Source organism: Pinus tabuliformis, chromosome 1_1, assembly GCF_031772625.1.
Source record: "Pinus tabuliformis cultivar Carrire ecotype Pingquan chromosome 1_1, CPIR1, whole genome shotgun sequence".
NCBI classification, from domain to species: Eukaryota; Viridiplantae; Streptophyta; class Pinopsida; order Pinales; family Pinaceae; genus Pinus; species Pinus tabuliformis.
The window spans coordinates 785,264,071-785,286,136 of record NC_142297.1 but is presented as its reverse complement, the minus strand read 5'-3'; positions in this window follow the sequence as shown (position 1 = coordinate 785,286,136).

Sequence of the window (22,066 nt, the reverse complement as noted above, 5' to 3'; positions counted from 1 at the left end):
TGCCAATGCTTTACAATATATGGTTGGATTCATTTCTTCTTTCTCTGGAGTTGGGTCCTGGCGTATATTCTCTTCTTTTGATGCTTCTTGATCATTTTCTTCCTCCTCTTCATACTCTATGTAAAATAACTTCTTCTTAGCACACTTATGACCTTTAGTGCACTTTCTATCACAATTGTAACAAAGCCCTTTTTCTCTTTTTTCTTCCAATTGTTGTGGTGTAAGCCTTGTAGGTTGTGGAAGGCTAGGAGAAGAAACACTTCCATAATTATAGCCATGGGTGATGGGATTCCTTGTTTTCATAATTTCGCTTTCAATTTTTCTTGCCAACCCGAATGCCTCCTCCAATGAATCAGGTTCCAAAAAACGAACCTCATGTTGAATGTTATCCTTTAAAGTCCCTATGAAGACATCAATGCTTTGCTTCTCTGGAATATAATTTACCCTTATATTCAATTTTTGAAAGTCCTCAATGTGCTCTTCCATTGAACCCTTTTGTTTGAGATTTATCAATTGGCTGAAGGAGTAGTTTCTCTTTGTATCCTCATAATGTGCTATCATTTCCTCCATGAAGACTGACCACGTAACAAGTGGTTTACGAGAACAAAGCCCTTTATACCATAAAAATTGATCTGGTTCTAAATATGAAGATGCAATATGTACCTTTTGTAATAGTTGCACCTCATGTAGATTGAAATGTTGCTCCATTTGTAGTATCCAAGTTACCAGATCCTTGCCATCAAACTTCCTCATATTGCCTTTTCTTGAATTTATGAGCTCGATCTCAAAATGACTATAACTCTGTAATTTTGGCTCTTCTAGCTTTGAAATTGCGACCTGCAGTAGCCCTCTATGCCTTCTTACCAAGGCCACTAGTCTGATCAAAATTGAATTCTCCAAGAAAGAGTTATGCACAATCTCCCAAGATGACCTGATTATATACCTTTTTAGAAGAGCTAACTTGTATGAAGTGCCACGTGTCACTGTTTTGACCTTCGAATCAGAAAAATATACACAGGAAACTACAGTCTGTCCTCTTTCTGTATCTTCTTACGAAATTTCAATCTGATGCTCAAAACAAAAGTTATGACGATTTTCCCCAGGTCCCCTGTTTGGAATGTAATTCGAGAGTCTGCAAAAAGGCCAACTTCCTCAAATCATATCTCTGCAAATATAGTGCGAAAAGCTCTGAAATTCGGCCCGAGGTTCATAACAATTTTGGCCCAAATGGGTTTGTTTTTTAGCATCTGAGACGTCGCAGAAAAAAGTTATAGCGCAAATGCCACGATGACCTGTTTGGAGCAGCGAAACCCTAGAATCCAAAACTCTGATACCAAATGTTATGAAACCAACTCACAAAAAGATAGAATAGATAGATGAACGCCTTAGAAATAAGCCTCTTCGAGGGCACAACCTCCTTTATATTACACAAATGAATAATTCTTGGCTGATAGAAATGACAAGACCTCCTTTCTATATATAGGAGTCTAAGGGGTCATAATATAATCAAAGCCCACATAACAACAATAATGTAAGGGCACAATACTAAAATCAGTGGGCTTCTATGGGGCAGAATAATAACAATATGGGGAATAGATGGGTACAACAATATAATAAGGGGGTTGTACTAATAACAATAAGGGGTTACACTACTGGTATAGGGGCCTAACATGGCTCCTCCCACATAGCCTTGAGAGTCTGTGGTCATTTCTTTGAGGAGCGAGCAGTGGTTCCAACGCCCCACTATCGGGGTTAGTCATGTAATGGTGTGCCGATGTGTCTTGGAACTTTCGCTTAATTCAGAAGCCTGATAACAGGCCAGAACGTTTTCACACATGTATTGTATTCGTTTGTAAGACTATTCTTTGGACGCTTGTAATGCATGTTGCTTTAACCTGTATTAAGATAGTTGAACTATTTCGGTTGTTCTAATACATATGATTTCGAAAATGTGTTGTATAAGTTGTTAACGTTGTCGCTCGTGTGGACTATTCCACTGGACACTTGACAGTTTCATTCCAATAAATTTGTTATAACGATCGTCGCACTTGTGTGGACTATTCCGCTGGGTGTTGTATGTGCTATCCGTTCAAAGTGTGTTTGCGACTATCGCATCCATGTGGACTGGTCGGCCGGAAGTTGCGCATGTCCTGCTGTGTTGTGTGTCTCTAACAGAGTTGGGACTATTCGCTTTCAACTTGAGACTCACTCCCACACTCTCCCTTTGCAGTGAAAGAACCTTGACACAAGTGACACTAAGCACCCACCAGGCACGTGAACCTCACTGTTTGAAAACAAATGAAACCACTCTCATGTGCGGACAAGAAAGAGATAGGGAAAATCATTTAGATAATGGCAACCGGGCCATCATACCAGATGGGCCTCCTACACCAAACGGTGTGAGGTCTAGTTGGGACTTCATGTCGGAGAGATCCTCTAAATGTTGGCGGGTCCAGCACCGTCAACATTTATGGCACTAGAAGGAGGGTCGTCAGTTGTTTATGGCTGAATGTTCTCTCACCCCCATTCATCAATCATCTGGTCAAGGCAGTGACTCTCTTTCCCTCTCACCGATGCACAACCCTGAAGTTGGTTACTTCTCACCTCCGAGACGTGAACACGAAAGTTCGTATCAACACCTCCACTTTGTCTATCCCATCACCCGTCAGTTTTCCAAAATAGTCGAACTGATCCCAGGAATACAAGATCTTCCATACGCATCAAAGAAGCTAAAGACCACTCCCAAAGGAGTTGTTGTATCATTGGTGGAAGAAGCAGTTCTTGCCATGCTCGAAGGTTTGCTAGAAGCTATTGAGAACGAAGAGGAACCTCCAGTCTTCCGACAGGGAGAACAGGACACCCTCGTGATCTTGGGTTCGGACACCGGTACAGGAAGCAGACGAGAAGGCAACGGAGGAGGCGGAGGCGGAGACGAACCAATAGACTAGGAGCTAGAACCGTTATATTCTGAAGAAGAGGAGGAGGATGAAGAAGAAGACATGGCTGACCAAAACTTGGAATGGATGACTCAGGGACCATTGGCTCTCCCGGGTGCTTTGTACAGGATGCCAAAGCATTAAGAGAGCATGCTCACAAAGTATGACGTTGACAGATTAGTGAAGGCAAAAGATCACTTGGACAACTTCTACCTATAGTTGGAGACACTCGAGGTACGGTACAGTATGGTATCACAGCCTTCCTGTCAACTCCATCCATGACCGGGGTATGTTCAAACGGATGTTTTTGGAAAAAATCGCTGATGATAAGACCCCGACCATGTTACTCAAAGAGTTGGGTAGTCTGAAGATGGAGTCGAAAGAAAAGGTAAAAGATTTCAATCAGAGGTTTTTGTGCATATTGAACAAGTTTGCAGTAGACACAAAGCTTCATGACTCTATCACTATTGAGTACTATATGTCTGCACTACCAACCAGTATTCTGCAGTTTGTCAAGCAAGCTGCGAAACCAACGTTATTAGAAAACTATGATAAGTCAATCGCTATTGAGAAAGACTTGCACGTGATTGGAGTCATAAAGGATGATGAGCCAACAAAGGACTCTAGAGATGCGAATAGGAAGCCCTAGGCTGCGACGAGCAAGGTTAAGGACAAGGAAGCAAGGGACATTGAAATCCTTATTCGTCTTGTCAAGAACTTGACAACAGAGGTGTCTAAGCTGAAACAACGAACGATTGACACATCTGCAAGCATCCGACCTCCTAGACAACAGAAAGGAAGCATGTAATCTGGCAGCAATCGCTTCCGGGCTAAAACTGCATAGAGCTCCAACTCAGTGTTCCCTCGGCACTGTGCGTGAACAACGAGTTTTCTCATTCCATGAAGACGATCATCGGAAGGGCCTGTTCGGAATGGAAACGAGTTGCGGATTTGGTATGCAACTGCGCACTAAACGTAGTGAGCAGTATGCAGTGCCAGCCAAGAGACGCAGGCGAAGATGAAGATGCTGCACTTGATGAGGCATCAAGAACTGGGCAGGTGATCAACATGTATCAGTGCTCGCAAGAAGCGCAGAAAATGAACACTAAGAAACAGCGGCAAAAGAAAAATGGTTGATACAATCTAAGAAGTCAAGGGGCTCCCCCTATATTTGGGGACATGTGAGAAAAGCTTGAACTGTTGAGGAAGGTTGATCCACCAACCGTCCAAAAGCAAAAAACAACACGCAAGCCCAGGAAGACAACAACCAACAAGAGTATGTCCATGAGCAGTAAACTGCAAAAGATTTGTTAGACAGTATGAACACGAGTCTAACCCCGGACATCTCGGTGAATCTACCCGCTCTTGACTACAACATTGTGGAAGACATGAAGAAAACTCGCGTAAACTTCTCTTTGTTTGAGTTAGCTAAGATTCAGAGTCAGCGAGATATTCTGCTACGTGCACTAGGGCAGACATCTGCAGACAGTGCAGCCTCTACTAGCAAGGGAGCAAGCACATCTCCTGGGTCACTCACAACTGTGCTCAACACACTCCGGATGGAAGATGCAAACTTTGTTTTCCCTCCATTCTTGCATTCATTTGAAATCTTTAATTGCAATGTTCACAACTGTTTGGTTGATTCTGGCGCATCAGCCAACATCATGCCACTCTCTACTGCTAAGAGGATCAATGTGCAATGGAGCAAGACATCTATGCAGATCATCCAACTCGATCGAATATGCGTACCAGCCATTGATGAACTTCGGGATGTGATCATTCGATTATCTCATGACGGCCGAGTTCACTTGTGCATCAACATTGTCGTTGTGGACATGTCGGAAGCATATGGCTTACTGCTCAGCGGAGACTGGTCAAACAAGTTGAATGGTTATTTTTCTACAGACTGGTCACACTTGTGGCTTCCGTACTAGGGCAAAAGCAACTAGATCCAGGTTTTATCCGAGAGATACATGAAACACAATATCACTCCCATCAATGGTGAGAATGAACCATTGGCTTTCGTGGAGCTCATGTTCAGCAACTGCCTCTTGGAAAAAATGTTGGGTTGTTATCTCACACAGCTAACCCCAACGCCACCAGACACGCAGTTGGGTCTCCTTCCTTGCCCGACTGATGGAAATGAAACTTGTACAGTACATTGTAACATTAGTAGCAGTAGTAGTAGTAGTGGCAGCAGTAGCAGTAGTACAAGCGTGTCAAATGGTCCATGTATAGATGAGCTGTGGAACATGTATGTTGACGGATCAAAGACATAGGATGGCTCTAGAGCCCAATGTGTCTTGATTGACCCAAAGCACAGGAAACATTTGATCTCGAGCCTCTTGGAGTTTGAGTGCACGAACAACATTGTTGAATACGAAGCACTCATGTTGGGCTTGCAAAAGGCCATTAGCCTCAACGTTGTTGCGCTCAAAGTGGTAGGTGATTCAGAAATCGTGGTACGGCAGGTACGTAACACCATACACTATTTATCACCTCATCTCAAAAGTTACCAACAAGAGGTATGGCGACTAATCTCTAACTTCCAAGCATTCAATATCATTGTTGTGCCAAGAATGCGTAATGTAACTGCCAATGCTTTAGCAAACACAACTTCTAGAATGTCACCACTTAGGGATAGATTTACTGTTGAAATTTTGTACAAGCCTTCTATCCCTGATAACATAACTAATCTATGTGTTTTTGACGATGATCAACAGATATTGCACTTCATGGCCAACACTGATGTCTTCAAAGACGTAGCGATTGATGAAGACGAGCACGAGCAGTCTCTGCAAGCTGGGGTTGATGACAAGAAAGGCAACCTCATCCCCAAGGGTGTGGTATCTCTAGAAAAGCTCTATGACTTGTAGAACCGCTTTCAGGGGCCAAGGAACAACAAAACCCACAGCTCCACCATGATGCACGAACAGATAAACCTGGGAACAGAACAAGATCCGAAGTTTGTCAATCTTGGTATGTCTTGCACACAATAGGAGCGGCAAGCCTTTGTCCGCTTGTTCAAACAATACCAGGATGTGTTCGCGTGGACGTATGATGATCTGAAAACATACCACATGTGAATAATCCAACATGTGATTCCAATCAAAGAAGGGGTCAAGCCATTTTAGCAGAAGCTAAGGAAAGTCCATCCATCACTTGAACCCCTCATACAGAAAGAGTTGAGCAAGCTGTTGGATGCACGGATGATTTACAGAGTTCGTCATTCAACATGGGTTTTGAACCTTGTTCTTGTATGTCAAAAGTCCAGGGAGATCTGTTTGTGCGTTTATTTTCGAAACTTGAATCACGCCTCGAACAAAGTCAATTACCCTGTGCCGTCTATGGAGCATATTTTACAGATAGTATCTGGGGCAGAGATGTTTTCCTTACTTGACGGGTTTTCAGGATATAACGAAGTTCTGGTAGCAGAACCTGATTGACGTAAAACTACCTTCTGTGCCAAGTGGGGTACGTTCGCATATAGACGAATGCCATTTGGGCTCGTGAATGTGTTGACATGGCAAATTTTTGCTATGCCAACAAGGGGAACTAACCCGATTGCAGGCCCCGATTAGATCTGCTTTCGTTTGGAGTGGCTAGTTCCAACAGGTTTTAAAGGATCTCGTAAACTATTATAGGTGTTGGAAGATTGCTCCCCAGAGGAAGACTTCAGTTAAATCAACAAAAGAAACAGCTAATCTATATGTATTAATTCCTATCTATACTAATTCTACCTACTTATGCTAATATTAACTATTCTAATCTATCCTGTAGGAGCATAATAAAAGATATTAAACATCATATATAGATTCCAAGTCCAAATGAATCAATTACTGAGTTCACAGATGAACAAGGCTGTATTAAAGTTTAATTGCAATAATTATTCATACAAGAATGCACATTCCTGTTCCTACAAATAAACTTGCAACTGATGTTTAATATAGTTTCGAATCGGGGACCACTCATGAGTTAACCATGATAAAGAATTACATTCAAATAACCAAGACTAGTCATAAGTTGTATCGTTATCAATCAACACAAAGAAAAACACATTTATATTTATGCCAGCAACAACACCCTGATTCTAAACACATGAAAGAAGAGGAAAATAAATCTGAAAAAGGCTCCTTCTTGACCCAAACAATCTTCTTTATTAGCACAATAAATCAAAAGCTGTTTTGCCCAAAAAAAAGTCCTCCTCCCATCTCTGGAGGTAATATTTATGCAAAACAAGGTTAACCATCCATCTCCCCTTGACTTTCCACCTTCCTCGCCTTTTCAATATACAAATTAAAATATATAGATGTAGAACGGTCAGTGAAACCGTTGACACGTCGAGGTCACATTTGCTGGAGCATTCTATTTCCTGGGGGGAATGAATGGATGCCGATGGAAAGGAGAATGACTATGTGTCATCTCCTCATGATGAAACTCGGGACAACATCACTTTCGGAATACACAGGTAACGCATGGAAACCCGACCGTGAACGCCTAAGGCCAGATCTTAAATAGAGTACACCTGCATATATATATTCTTCAGATCCGCTCATGCATCTTTTACCCGGAGCCATTCTTGATGCTTAAGCATCCGCTGTTTGACCTCACTTGCCTTCTCTTGGTCCTTGCTTGCAGAAATAATCAACATGAGCTATGCTTATGAAAATATGATAGAAATGCCTAAAAACACAAATCTTGCCCGCAATAAAACTCTTATAAAATCGAAAGGAACAAGTGTGAAAGAATCGACCCCTGGTTCAGCCAAGGTTGCAATGCGATCAAGTCTCAATCGCACATCGCATCGGGCAGTCACATGCAACATCACCCTTGGTCTCGCCGACTACGATTTGCGATTGGGGAGCGGACCCGAAATTATATCTGTTATGTTTAATAGTCCCATTGGGCCGCCATATCGCATCGCGCCTTATGTATAAGCCTTGGGCTTTGCCGATTATGATTTGCGATAGGCCGGACCCGAAAAATATATGCGTTGTAGTTAATAATTCTGGCGGGTCGGCCATATCGCATCGCGCTTTATGTATAAACATTGAACTCTGTCGATTGCGATTTCCGATTGGGGAAGCAGACTCGAAAAATATATGCGTTATGTTTAATAATTTCGGCGGGTCCGGTGTATCGCGGTGTGCCTTATGTATCAGCGTTGAAATCGCCGATTGCGATATCCGATGTGATCAAAGACTTGATAGCATCGCAGTAACTCATGGGAGATAGACCTTAGCCCTTTGCTAATGCGAAAAGCAATATGCGATGGAGGAGTGGTCAAGCAATTGCGATAAGCGATGAAGGCATGCATCGAGAGATGTGTAAAGACCGAGGAAGCGAGAAAAAGGGTAAGCTATGCATATTTGTATAGTATTTCTATTATCAAATCATTGATATAGAAATAAGGACGCGATAGAAGGTTTTGAGGGTTGAAAAAGTCCTAATGAAGGATATGAATGAAGGGCTAGACTGGGTTATAAATGAATCATTCCGCAGAGATTTATTCAGGGGGGTCTTAACCATTAAGAATTGAAGATTTGACTCGGCAGAGAGTTAAAATCCCTGGGATAAAAACAGATCATTTGGAGAAAATGAAAGATCAAACTTCTAGGGGACCCATTCAAATTTTCTACCAGAGCAGGTTTTAATAGGGTCGTGGTTGTGGCCACAACAGAATGCAGGCACAACCTTTCAGCGCGCCATGGACACCGCCTTCTGTGGACTCAATAGACAAAGCGTAGTGGTGTACCTTGATGACGTGATTGCCTTTTCCAAAAAAAGGTCAGATCACATGTGCCATCTGAAGAAGATATTCGAGTGATGTAGGAAATACAAGATTTCCTTGAATCCCAAAAAGAGCGTATTTGCAGTGTCTGAGGAGAACCTCTTTGGGCACATCATTGCCAGAAGTGGGTCAAGGTTGATCTGGACCGAGTCTAGACCATCACACAGATCCCTCACCCAACCAACAAGAAAGAAATGTAGTCTTTCTTGGGAAAGATAAACTTCCTCCGGATGTTCATCTCGGACTATGTGCAGATAGTGAAACCAATGCAAGACATGATCAAGAAGGATGCAGTTTATAGCTAGGGCAAGAGGGAAAATAATGCATTCACCCGTATTAAGTAGGCGATAGTAGATGCTCCTGCACTTTAAAGGCCAGATTTCAACAAATATTTCTTACTATCCACCTTCGCCTTCGAAAACTCACTTGCTGCAGCACTCACTCAGAAGGATGAGATGAACGAAAAATGTCCTATCTCCTTTATGAGCGCAAGCATGCAGGGACTCAAACTCAACTACCACGCCATTGAAAAAGAAGCATACAAAGTATACAAGACGGTGAAACACTTCAGACCCTACTTGCTAAAGAACCATTGCATAGTTTACGTGCCTCACCCAGCAGTCTGCTCATTGCTTGTACAACAAGAGCTGGGTGAATGATGTGCGAATTGGATGACAGGCTTGCAAGACTATGATCTTGACATCAAACTAGTTCACACCGTCAAGGGTCATGGTCTCTGCAGACTCGCAGCTAAGGCAATCCATGCACGGGAGGAAGAAGAAGAGCTTGTTGGTTGGGAGCAAGAAATCGAGATGTATGATGTAGAGCGAGCACTACCCACTGCACGCAGAAACTCTTGGTATGAAGATGTATGCCATGTGAAAATTTATGAATCTAACAAATTAGAAATCCTATTGCAGCAAACTGATTTGCATTACCTACTTGTGTTTTTCATTTTAACAAGTTATTTTCATAATTATTCAGAAAATACTAATGCAGATACACTGCAACCTACACCAATATATAGATCAAGTATTGAAAAACAAATGAGACAACCACACAAAGGACACACTTATTTTTGGACTAAACGTCCCTGAAAAAACTCAACATGGGAAAACTAGTGCAGTAGATATGAGGGTTTTATTATTAAGCAGATTTCCGAATACAACTAGGGTGCCAAATCCAGCTCACCCAACAGAGAATAGACTCGACAGAAGTACCTCTATTCGTAGACAAATATTTTGGCGGATCCAACAACTAGATGAACAAACCCCACAAGTGATTGCGTTGTCCCTAGTGTTGTGCAGTGATGGCTGCTCCGAGCTCTGCGCTGGAACTGCATCACCTCCTAGTGCGGCCTCTGCGTGACTGCATCAGCCCCTCTAGCTTCTGCGTCACCCTCCTGGAGCTGCATTATCTCTCTCTGGTGCTGCGCTGCCTCTCTGCACTAGAAGCTTACTCCAAAATTCTCAGCAAACCAGACCTCATAATTTTGATCTAGCTCAAGTGTTGCTCTCACTGTTTGTGTTCTCCAATTGACCTTAAGCTTTCCTTTATACTTTTCCTGTTGAGAAATCAACGGTCGTGATCTAATCTCTAATCAACGGCTAAGATTAAATTAGACTTGACCCTTGTCGCTTAGAAGCTTCTCACCCATATTTACATTAATTCACTTAAATGATTTTAATTTCCTAAGTTTTAACTTAGGAACCATTAAAAATAATTAATTATTTGAATAACGTGCACTCTGGGTGGAATTTCTCCAAATGATTTCTGGGTCTTGGAGATCTCATGTGTTCTAGCCCCTCTAAAGAATTTCAGAGCTAGAGCACATCCGATGCGACCCAAAAATCAACACTCCGTCTCTAGCAATACTTCCTAGCAGAAGTATCACACTGATCCATGACATCGGTCCTTTGAGCTGCTGATGCTCGGCTTGCAACCCTTCATCCATTGCGCTGCTACAATCTATATTGCTGCCCATGAAACTGCCACTATCACTACTGCATTTGTATTGCAACTCCCTCTCAATATGCTACATCATGCTGCCCATAGGATTACAACTGAGTTGCTGAGAAGTAAGCAACTGAAAAGCCACCCAAAAGCTGACATGTTGGTCAGTCTGGATGCCCCTTGATGCTAAAGCTACTGATCCATGACATCGGTCCTTTGAGCTGCTGATGCTCGGCTTGCAACCCTTCATCCACTGCGCTGCTACAATCTATACTATTGCCCATGACACTGCCACTATCACTACTGCATTTGTATTGCAACTCCCTCTCAATATGCTACATCATGCTGCCCATAGGACTGCAACTGAGTTGCTGAGAAGTAAGCAACTGAAAAGCCACCCGAAAGCTGACATGTTGGTCAGTCTGGATGCCCCTTGATGCTGAAGCTACCTCAGCTGCTAATATGTGTTGAACCTCTGATACTACTATGTTGCTGTTGTATCTTCTTTGTGCCTTTCGCACTGCTGCAACACTCCACTACGTTGCTTCAAACTTTGGCACTCTAGCTCTGCCAGTGTTGCTCCATCATCCCTTGCACCAACTGACTCCTATCATTCTGCTACTGTCATTAAGGGCTCCCGCAGCTGTATGTGATCCAAGAGTTTGGGCACCTCAAGGATCCTAACCCTTACTTCACTATAGGTCCAACTATCGTTCTATATCGCCCCACTTCTTTTCTAGAGGTGCATGAGCACTCATGGAGCAATCATCATCGTCCTCTCCGTCAGCTTGCCTTGGAGCAGCCTTTGAGTCAAACTTCTCTTCTTTGCCCTTATTCTTCTGAGGGCACTACATCGCGAAATGACCGATTTCTCCACATTTGTCTTTGGATATGTCCTTTTTTCGTTTTTGCTCCCCTAGTTGTCTCACTGATGTGAGAGCCACATCCTACTCTTCCTTCTGGATTCTGATCCCTTTGTTTCTGCTTCCCACCTTTGTCCATCATCTGATCTATTTTGGTCGAAGAGCTGCCGACATCTCCTCCCAACAGAGAAGAGAAGCCCTGCCCAAGATGCTTTGGACAAAGGTTTCCCAATCTTCAGTGACTATATTCAGTGCAATCCTGACCATAAATTCAGCATCTGGTATAGCCCTTATGGAAGCTAGCTGGTCACAGATTCTTTGCAACCTGAAAGGGAAGGGATCAATTTCTTCTCCCTTTTGCATCTGAAACTGTCTCAGTTGATTCTCAAGTAACATCTTCCGCTGAACAGAAGTTCCCTCGTACAATGTGGTCAAGGCCTCCCACATTTCCCTTGCTGTGTTGTTCAAAGCAATATGTTGGATCACATGATCCTTGACCCCGTCCATGATCATGCACTTTCTTTGCCTGAGCCTCCTCATACTTTTTGAGAGGATCAACATCAACCAAAACAACAACCATCTTCAAGGAATAATCCTTGATGTGATGTTTATCCAAAACTGCCAGGATCTTGGCCGTCCAAATGACGAAGTTGGATGCTCCATCCAACCTGTTCTGATCCCTCAGTCCGTTAACGACCATCTCTGCTCAAATGAATGTCGAACTGGTTCTCTTCTCCCTCTTTCGCTGCTGCCCTAGTAAAACTCTGACCTGGATTTCTTTGGCACTAGAAATCCTCTAAGGAACAACCTCCCTTTGAATTTTGATTTCCTTCACAGAAATCCTTCTGCCAACCACTGTCGAACCACCCCTCTGATCTCTCTTTGCCGCTTCTCAGCGATGGATGTAGATTTCTTGGCAAGAAATCTTCTGAGGAACTGATTTCCTATACTTTGCTGCTAACCCACTAGGTATTGATCTGCACCAACAGAATCAACACCCCACTAACAACTCCAGATAAAATCTTTACGCTGCAACCCCATCCACAACAACTAGAAAACCCAGACTCAACAGCAACTGCATTGGCCTAGTAACCACTGTGTTGTCCTTTGTAGCAATAACGTCACCCAATTAAGCTGACGCAGGCTCTGCGTAAGCCTCCCTTGGTGACTGTGTCACCCCTCCTTTGCTCTCTTGGCCTAAAATTGTGCGCTATCTCTTGGGACAGTTGTCTTCACGCACAAATTTTTCCTCTGTCCTTTCACTGATGGTTTCCGTCCTCCTTCATCTGCAATCGCTTTGATACCATGTGAAAATTTCTGAACTAACAAATCAAAAATTCTACTGCAACAAACTGATTTGCATTACCTACTTGTGTTCTTCATTTTAACAAGTTATTTTCAGAATTATTCTGAAAATATTAATGCAGATACACTGTAGCAGTGTACACCAATATACAGATCAAGCACTGAAAAATAAATGAGACAACCACACAAAGGACACACTTGTTTTTGGACTAAACGTCCCCGGAAAAACCCAACATGGGAAAACCAGTGCAACAGATATGAGGGTTTTATTATTAAGCGGATTTATGAATACAACTAGGGTGCCAAATCTGGCTCACCCAACAGAGAATAAACCGAGCAGAAGTACTTCTATCCGGAGATAGATATTTTGGCCGATCTAGCAACTGGATGAACAAACCCCACAGTTAACCACATTGTCCCTAGTGCTGTGCAGCGATGGATGCTCCCATCTCTGCGCTAGAACTGCATCACCTCCTCTAGGAGCTGCATCACCCTCCGGTGAGCCTTCCCAGCTCAGAAATCGATCTATTGAATTGATGCTCGATCTGCCTCACAGAAACCCTAGCGTGGCCTCTACGTGACTGCGTCAGCTGCTCTAGCTTCTGCGTCAGCCTCCTGGCGCTGTGTTGTCTCTCACTGGTATTGCGCTGCCTCTCTGGTATGTATTCTCGGCGTTGGATGAAAGTCCCACTGCCGAACTGCCCCTCTTTACACTTGAAGCTTACTCTAAAATTCTCAGCAAACGACAGCCCAGAATTTCGATCAAGCTTAAGTACTGCTCTCACTGTGTGTGTTCTTCAAGTGACCTCGCGCCTTCCTTTATACTTTTTTGGTTGAGAAATCAACGGTCGTGATCTAATCTCTAATCAATGGCTAAGTTTAAATTAGACTTGATCCTCGTCACTTAGAAGCTTCTCACCCATATTTACATTAATTCACTTTAATTATTTTAATTTCCTCAATTTTAACTTAGGCACCCTTAAAAATAATTAATTATTTGAATAACATGCACTCCGGGTGGAATTTCTCCAAACAATTTCTGGGTCTTGGAGATCTCATGTGTTCTAGCCCTTCCACAAAATTTCGGAGCTAGAGCACATCCGATGCTACCCAAAAATCAACATGCCAGTACCTTTAGCATGGCACCATACCCTCTCACCTCTCCATGAGATAGAAGAGGGCACTGGGCCTCAAAGCTTTATCCTATTAGTTGGTGCACATAGTGCTTTACAGAAAGCATAGTAACAAAATCTTGCTTAAGTGCCTGGAGGCACATGATTCATGGAAGGCCTTGCATGATCTGCATGACAGACCAGCCGGGGGCCACTTCGCGAGAAATACCACCGTGCACAAATTTATGCGAGCTGGTTTCTACTAGCCCACATTGTTCAAGGATGCACACGCTTGTGCCCATAAGTGCTCAGTCTGTTTGCGATGCGTCAATAGAAAATGAAGGTCAATAGCCCTGCTACACCTTGTTGCAGTGACTGAACTATTCCAACAATGGGGCTTGGACATCATTGGGGAAATTTTCCCACATTCGTCAAAACAACACCACTAAATCTTGAAAGCTACTGATTACTTCACACGGTGGACAGAAGCAGTTCCACTTAAGCAAGTGAATGACCAGGAAGTCATCAACTTCCTCCAACAGAACATCATCTCACGCTTTGGCGTTTTGGTATCACTTGTGTTTGACAATGCAACTTACTTTTCATCTTTGAAGCTTTATGATTTTGCATTACAATATGTTATTGTGTTGAAACACTCATCTAACTATTACCCGCAGGGAAATGGTCTCGCAGAATCCACAAATAAAAACTTTATCTGCATTATTAAGACCATTTACTCTGAATAATGTAACTGGCATTTTGCTTTGACGAATGCATGAAGGGGTGACCATGTAACACCCAAACCCTCTTTGAACACTTCGCCATACTTCCTGGTTTATGGGAAAGAAGCCATCCTACCGCCAAACATCTACTTGCTTACGCTCCAATTGTTCCAAGAATCCCAAGGCAAGCCTTGTCTGCTAGTTCAGCGTAGGATGGATACACTTCGCAAGTTGCAGGAAGAAAGGATGAAAGCAAAAGAAAAATTCACACTCCACGAGAACCATATCAAGAGATGGTTCGACAAGAAGTCTGCAGGGAATGCTAACTTCGATGTGGGTGACTTGGTCTTGAAAGGGGGCAAACCCCATGAATACAAAGGCAAACATTAGAAGTTCCAATCCCTGTAGATTGGTCCGTATACTGTCCATGAGAAGCTTGGCCCACACACATACCGTCTGCAATCACTTGACGGGAGGATTGACAACATTCCTGTTAATGACCAAGATCTCAAACACTACTTTCAGTAGGTCGGGGTCGCGCCCCGTGCCATCTAGATAGTCTGTTTACTGCTTCTTGTCTTTTCTCTTTGCTTACTATTTTTTATTCGTTTTGTTTTGTTGCTTAGTACCATGCTATTTTTGATTTTGTAAATAAGTGTTTTCCTCTACTGAGTTCTGGCTTTTGAATGAGTATATGGCTGAAATCCAAAGAGTCTTGTGACACTGTAGCACTTGGCTAGTCCTATGTCCATCTTCTTTGTGCTTGGTTTTAACCTTTGATCGATGAAGTCTTGACGGAAAATACAAGCCATCTGCCAGGGGAGCTTGGGTCCAACGATGAACCTGTGTCCACACTCGGAAACCTCATGCTTGTACTCAGCCTTTTCCTATGTGTGTTCAAGTTCATCCAACTAGTAGAAATAGAGAAGGTGAAAATCTAAACGAGCAAACCTATCTTAGAGGTCTTACATGCTTCTCTGAAGGAACAACCTCTTCTGCTCTCAATAAGTCGGGATCCCTCTTCTGCCCCAAAAATAAATAAGTGCCTATGCACAGTCCTCTTTTAAAAAAAAAATACAAAGTGAAAGAAGGGAAAGGCTTCCTGCACAGAGAGGTAAAGCATGCAACTCCACCGGGGTACTGACTAGGCTCGCTGGCAGTGGATCAACACCAGAGATGAAAACCTATACTCTGAAATTTTTAAACTCGCGAGCCAAATTACCCTTCCTGATTTTCAAAAACTGTGATCAAGCTGAAACTTCTTGTTATGTTTGACTGAGTTGGCGAAAGGTGAACCGTGTCTGTCCATGGGGTAAGTGGGGAAGCCGAAGTAACCGGCACAATGATTCAATACACCCTGATAGACCAAGGCCCGATGCTTTTAGTCGACCAAAGCAAAGAAGATGGTATTCAATTAGTGTGTCGCCAAGTATTGTAGCGGCTGCAACACCCTCCAAAATTTTGGCCTGCATCCAATTTCAAAGCTTTCCTTGGGTTTTCCTTGACGTTTGCAAGCACTTGGTCTCATCCCAGGAGCTCGTGTTGAGTCGTTGCACCCTTCTCGCTTGACCATTCACTAGACATCTTTTAGGATCTTGGTCACCAGGTCATGCTTGTAGCCATGTTCTAGCTATGCACAAAGTCTGTCTTTGTGCGTACAAGTTGTATTCACTATGTAAGCATGTGTCACACTTACACACGAAGTTGTATGCAAATGTTGTGCAAGTGTTGTCGCGGTCATTCAACGAGCTATCTCAAGTGTCGCGCTTGTCGCTCGCACTTGTCGGTCAGTGACACTGAGTGTATGTTGTCTTGATGGTTCGAGGTGTCTTGTCGTTGAGTCGTGTTGAGTGTGTGTTCAGAATATCGTGTATGCACAAGTTCACTCACTCACACAGTTAGTCATTTTGCTGAAACTCTGTTGACCAAACCAGCCCCAACAGCCGGACCTCTGCTGAGCTGCACTGCGCAGTCTCAGCCCTCAGTGATCATGTAATGCTGCCCATAATTGTGCAGATCTTGAGGCTGCCTTCCAGACAGTCTACATTGCGCAATCCTAGAGTCTAAGCAACCCATGTCAATCTACGCTGCCCGCAAGCAAACCTACCAAGCCTCCAGTTGGTCAACCGAAGAGTTTGACTGGGCAGTGACCCCTTGCTTCACTCCTCCAAAATATTGCGTAGAAGTTGCTAGCATGCCCGAATCCGCTGACTAAGAAATTACGTAGACATGAAGGACAGGCACCTGGTGCCTGTCACTGCACTGTCCTTGAAATTTGCGCAGTTTTGTCAGCCAGTTATCTGACTTGTTGCTCCTCCTGAAAACTGCGTAGTTTTCATGGGTTGTCTCCTAGCTGCTCGACACCCTGCTCAGCCCAGAAACTGAACAAAGATGTCCTGCAGGCTAGCCTCCCCGGATAATATGCTCAATTTTCACTGCCAATGCCCTCCTTGATGCCTGCATTGCCTCCCTGGAAAAATTGCATAGATCTACCCTTCAGCCGAGCCAGATCTCGCAGACAGTCACTGCTAATTCAGACTGCCCATCTCAGCCTCCCAGTGACCTCTGCGCAATTTTCCTTGACAGTGCCCAGAGCCCGCATCCTAGCCTGAAATGTGCTCTGCGCAGTTTCAGAGCATTGTCCTCTCTCTCGGTCACCTACACCCGGAAACGAAAGATGATGCATCATGGTAGACAAGGATATTTCTGGATTTGATGTCGTCTCATCATGAGTGATTGCAGATACGGGTACATGGATGAGATATAGTGCGACGATGAACAGTATTAACAACGAGTGCATGCTAGGAGACTTGTTCTCGAACGGATGAACTCACGAAGAATGCCAAGTGCAAGCGAAGAAGAGACATGCACGCACAACATCAAGCGAACACCAAGACCATCGAAGACTCCGCACAACATACCAAGCGGATATGAAGCTATGATACACCAAGAGCACATTCATCACTCAGCTGCACTACAACGCAACATGGACACAAGCAGTAGCATGAACATACCAACTCTGTCGTGTCGAGTCATGTCATGAGTCATCTCGGCCACACCACTACTGTGGGCCATACTGTTGTAATCAATGTGATGTAACGTGGAAGTCCAAAAGACCCACATGTAAAATTGAAGAGTCTTGTAAAGTTGAAGAATCATGTAAGTCAAATAGTCATGAGGGAAGTTGAGCATTCACAAGGGTCAGTTTCACCCTTGGTTATATATACCCCTCATTTGTACATGCAAAGGAGTTTTCACCTTGGCTCCTCGCAAATAGCCTTGAGAGTTTGTAGTCTTTTCTTTGAGTGCGAAGTGGCTCCAACGCCCTACTATTGAGGTTAGTGATGTAATGGTGTACCGATGTGCCTTGGAACTTTCACTTAATTTAGAAGCCTGATAATAGGCCAACACATTTTTACACATGTTTTGTATTCATTTGTAAGACTATTGTTTGGACGCTTGAAATGCATGTTGCTTTAACCTGTGTTAAGACAGTTGAACTATTTCAGTTGTTCTAATACATATGCTCTCGAAAATGTGTTGTATAAGTTGTTAACGTTGTCTTGCCCACGTGGACTATTTCGCCGGACACTTGACAAAACCATTCCCATAAACTTGTTATAACGACCATCGCACTGGTGTGGAATATTCCGTTGGGTGTTGTACATGCTATCCATTTACTGTGTGTTTGCGACTGCTGCATCTGTGTGGACTATTCTGCCGGAAGCTGCACATGTCCTGCTGTGTTGTGTGCCTCTAGCAGAGTTGGAACTATTTCCTTTCGACTTGAGACTCACTCCCACCCTCCCCCTCTGTGGTGAAAGAACCTTGACACAAGCTACACTGAGCACTCACTAGGCACGCAAACCTCGTTTTTCGAAGACAAAAGCAAACCACTCCCATGTGCTGGCAAGCAAGAGCTAAGGCAAATTATTAAGATAATGGCAACAGGCCATCATACCGGATGGGATTCCTACACCAAACAATGTGAGGTCTAGTTGGGACTTCATACCGGGGAGATCCCCTGAATGTTGGTGGGTCCAACACCGTCAACAAATTATTAACAACGCGAGAGCAGTGTGTTGACCAAGATCATGGTGGTGCATGGGAGTTTGAATGATTACCACTGCAAGGAATTGAGTGTCGAATTACGCTGAGTTGTGACATAAACTTCTTTCCAATAGCCGAATAATAATTTTCAAAGGCAATTGTGTTGATTTCTCCTTAGCTTACAGATTGTGTCAGGTAAGGGAGCTGATTTCACAGCTAAAGGCGATGACATTATCTGAGAATTAAATATTAACGATTGGATCACTGTCCAACTTATGGAATAATAGATTGCATTAATGTTGCGCAACCAGTGCACTTAATGCAGAGTTGCAGGTCGATTTGAAGCCCTGAATTACCAATGGTTTGTGCGCAGAGCTGATCAATGCTGACATATGAAGAAGAAGCCAACATATCCAAGAGCCCACACTGTTTTCGCTGTCATGGGTTTGCTTAAAACGTTGCTCGAGGAAATTCTGTAGACCATTGCCCTGTGCGTGAGAGGTCGATCACATTGCAGTGCGATAAAGGAGTCAACGATGATTGTTGGAGTCGAATGCGTTCACTGATTTGGTGGCTGGTGCGACAGTGTTGACTGCTAGTACATCGACCCAGTTAGATCTAGATTCGGCATTACACGACTATTTCATGGTTGCGACTATTGGTGGAATGTTAGCGGTCACTTTATTTTAACCATATTGCAGAAGGGGATCGATGGGAGTCAGATGACTGTGAGTTCTTCTTTGTGATTGCTTAAGCAAGAGTTTAAGGGTGAATAATGTAATTCAGGGGGTTTGTGTGAGGAGAAAATGGCCCGTCCGTGAGCTCTGGTAAATAATGTCACCAGAAATAGAGAATGGTGTTGGTACAAGTTGAACAGAGCAATTGGAGGAATAAGTTTCTATAGCGGTGAATCGGTTGACAGTTGCTTTGTCTGCAATACCTTAGAGTCATATCAGTTCATGGCTTCCTGTGACCTATAATGATTGTTGTGTTGGAGTTTGATAGCCACCAGTACGATTTGGAGGTCCTTTCCGATCTTGTAAGAGGAACTATACTTGTAGCGTAATTTCATTTAGTCAATAGACGATTAATTTTCTTTGTTCTGCACTTGTGATCGATGTGATGGGGTTACTGGTGCGTTGGGCTCCTCATTAAACTAAAAGCCATGGATCAATTCTTAGTGGTTGCATGGTTGTTTGTTTGGCATAGTTTTCATTGTTGGAGGTGCGCGTGTGACAGAGGCCGCATTTCTTTGGTCGAATCTATTGGAAGAATATGACTCAGGTTCCTTCATTTTTACTTGATAGTTGAGTCTAGCGATTAGTAGGTTGAAGTTCCAGTCTAGAGGAACAATTTTTCTTTCATTTCAAAGACCAAGCCACTGTTAATTTGCTGGGCCAAGTTCGGGTCACTAGAATTACTATTTGGTGGTTGTTGAGCATGTAAACTAGTCATCAAAAGAGCTTCCTGTAGCATATACAAGTCTATAACAGAGGTTGTTGATTGGGCAATGAAGGGTTTGAATTCTTGTAGCTTCCATTGTGGATACTCCTCAAGGGAATGAGCATTGAGGATAAGATTCATTGCTGCATTTTTTCATCAGGTTCCTTTGTTATAGTCCTTGTTATGTATTTCATTTACTGAATCTTTGTGAAGACTTTACATCTCCAACTTGATGATAATGTACACATTTATCAGTAAAGAGTATAATATGGTGTAATAAGTGATGGTTAAAGTCTTATTGCACACTTATATCGCTAAAAACTACACCTACAACACTATAAAAAGTCAGAAAAATAGTGGCCTCATTATCACAAATATTGTTGTCATTATTGGGCTAAACCATGGAGAAATTCACAGAAATCCTTAATGAATTGAAGGAATTGAACCATGTAGAAGACCAAAAACCCAAACAGAACAACAGACCTTTTTCAAGAAGAGTCTATGCCATTATTCAGAAAAGACAGCCAAGAGATGTGCAGGAGGGGTAGGAAATAGGACACAATATCTTCGCACTTGGGACAAATTTCGAACACATGAAGGTCACATGGTGTAGGAATTTCTAAGTCTGACATGATAGAAACCCTTCATGCACTTTACTGATTTATTCCTACCTACTTGCTCTATTAATTAACAAGTTATTAACCATGTAAATACTAGAAATAAATAAAAGTACATGCTCAACACGTTACAGATCATCAACTGAAGGAAATAGAAACAAGCACACAAGTGACACCATTGTTTTTAGACTAATGTCCCCAGAAAAACCCAATGTGGGAAAACCGATGCAACTATCTGAGGGTTTGATTTATTAAGCAGTTTCAGAATACAATTTGGGTGCCAAATCTGGCTCACCCAACAGAGAAAAATCTCGGCAGTAGTACCTCTCTACTTGGAAGCAGATTTTTCGGCTGAAACTCCGGATAAACACTCCGGCAGCTCCACAGCTCCAATCTGCCCCATGAAACCCCAACGTCAGCCTCTAGGGACTGCGTCAGCCTCTCTCTGGCCCAGCGTTAGCCCAAAATCACTCTAGCTTGGCCTGCCTTAGCCTCTGGAGGCACTGCGTCAGCCCTCTGGCCCTCTTTGTCAGTTACGCTGGCCCTCTGAGGCATTATGCAGCTCCTGGTTGGCTCTGCTCGAGCCCTGGCTGGCTCTCCGTGAACCCTGGCTGGCTCTGCGTCAACCCTTGGCTACTTCTACGTCCCTCTCTCTGACTACTGCGCTGATCCTCCCGGTGCTATCTTTGCTTCTCTTTTATGTATTGACTGTCACTCAGCGACAACTCTGTTCACTCTCTCAACTTTCTCAGCAAACCCAACCCCAGAAAGTCGAAATCTTGATCTCTTGGTGTGTTCTCCAAGTGACCCTCAAGCCTCCTCTTATACTTTTCTCGTTGACAAATCAACGACCGAGATTAAGTGCCTAATCAATGGCTAAGATTAGATCTGGCTTGATCCATGGCTTTTGGACCATTCTAACACAGTTTTAATTTTCCTTAGGGACTTCATAAAAAATATTAATTCTCTTAATGTCTTCCAAACTGTTTAGAATCTGCCCAAACCCTTTCTGCATATTGGAGACCTCATGTGCCTTAGCCTCTCCACCAATTTTCGTGGCTAGAGCACATCCGATGCTATTCCAAATCAACACTCCCTTTTAGCGAGGACTGTGCTCTAGCAATACTCCGCATTGAGTATCACCCTGATCATCCGACATCGTTCCTTGTGCTGATGCTAGGCCTGCTGCTCATCATCTGCACTGCTGCATCTTGTACTGCTACCCATGGCCCTGTCATTACCACTACTGCATCTGCACTGCAACTCCTTCTGCA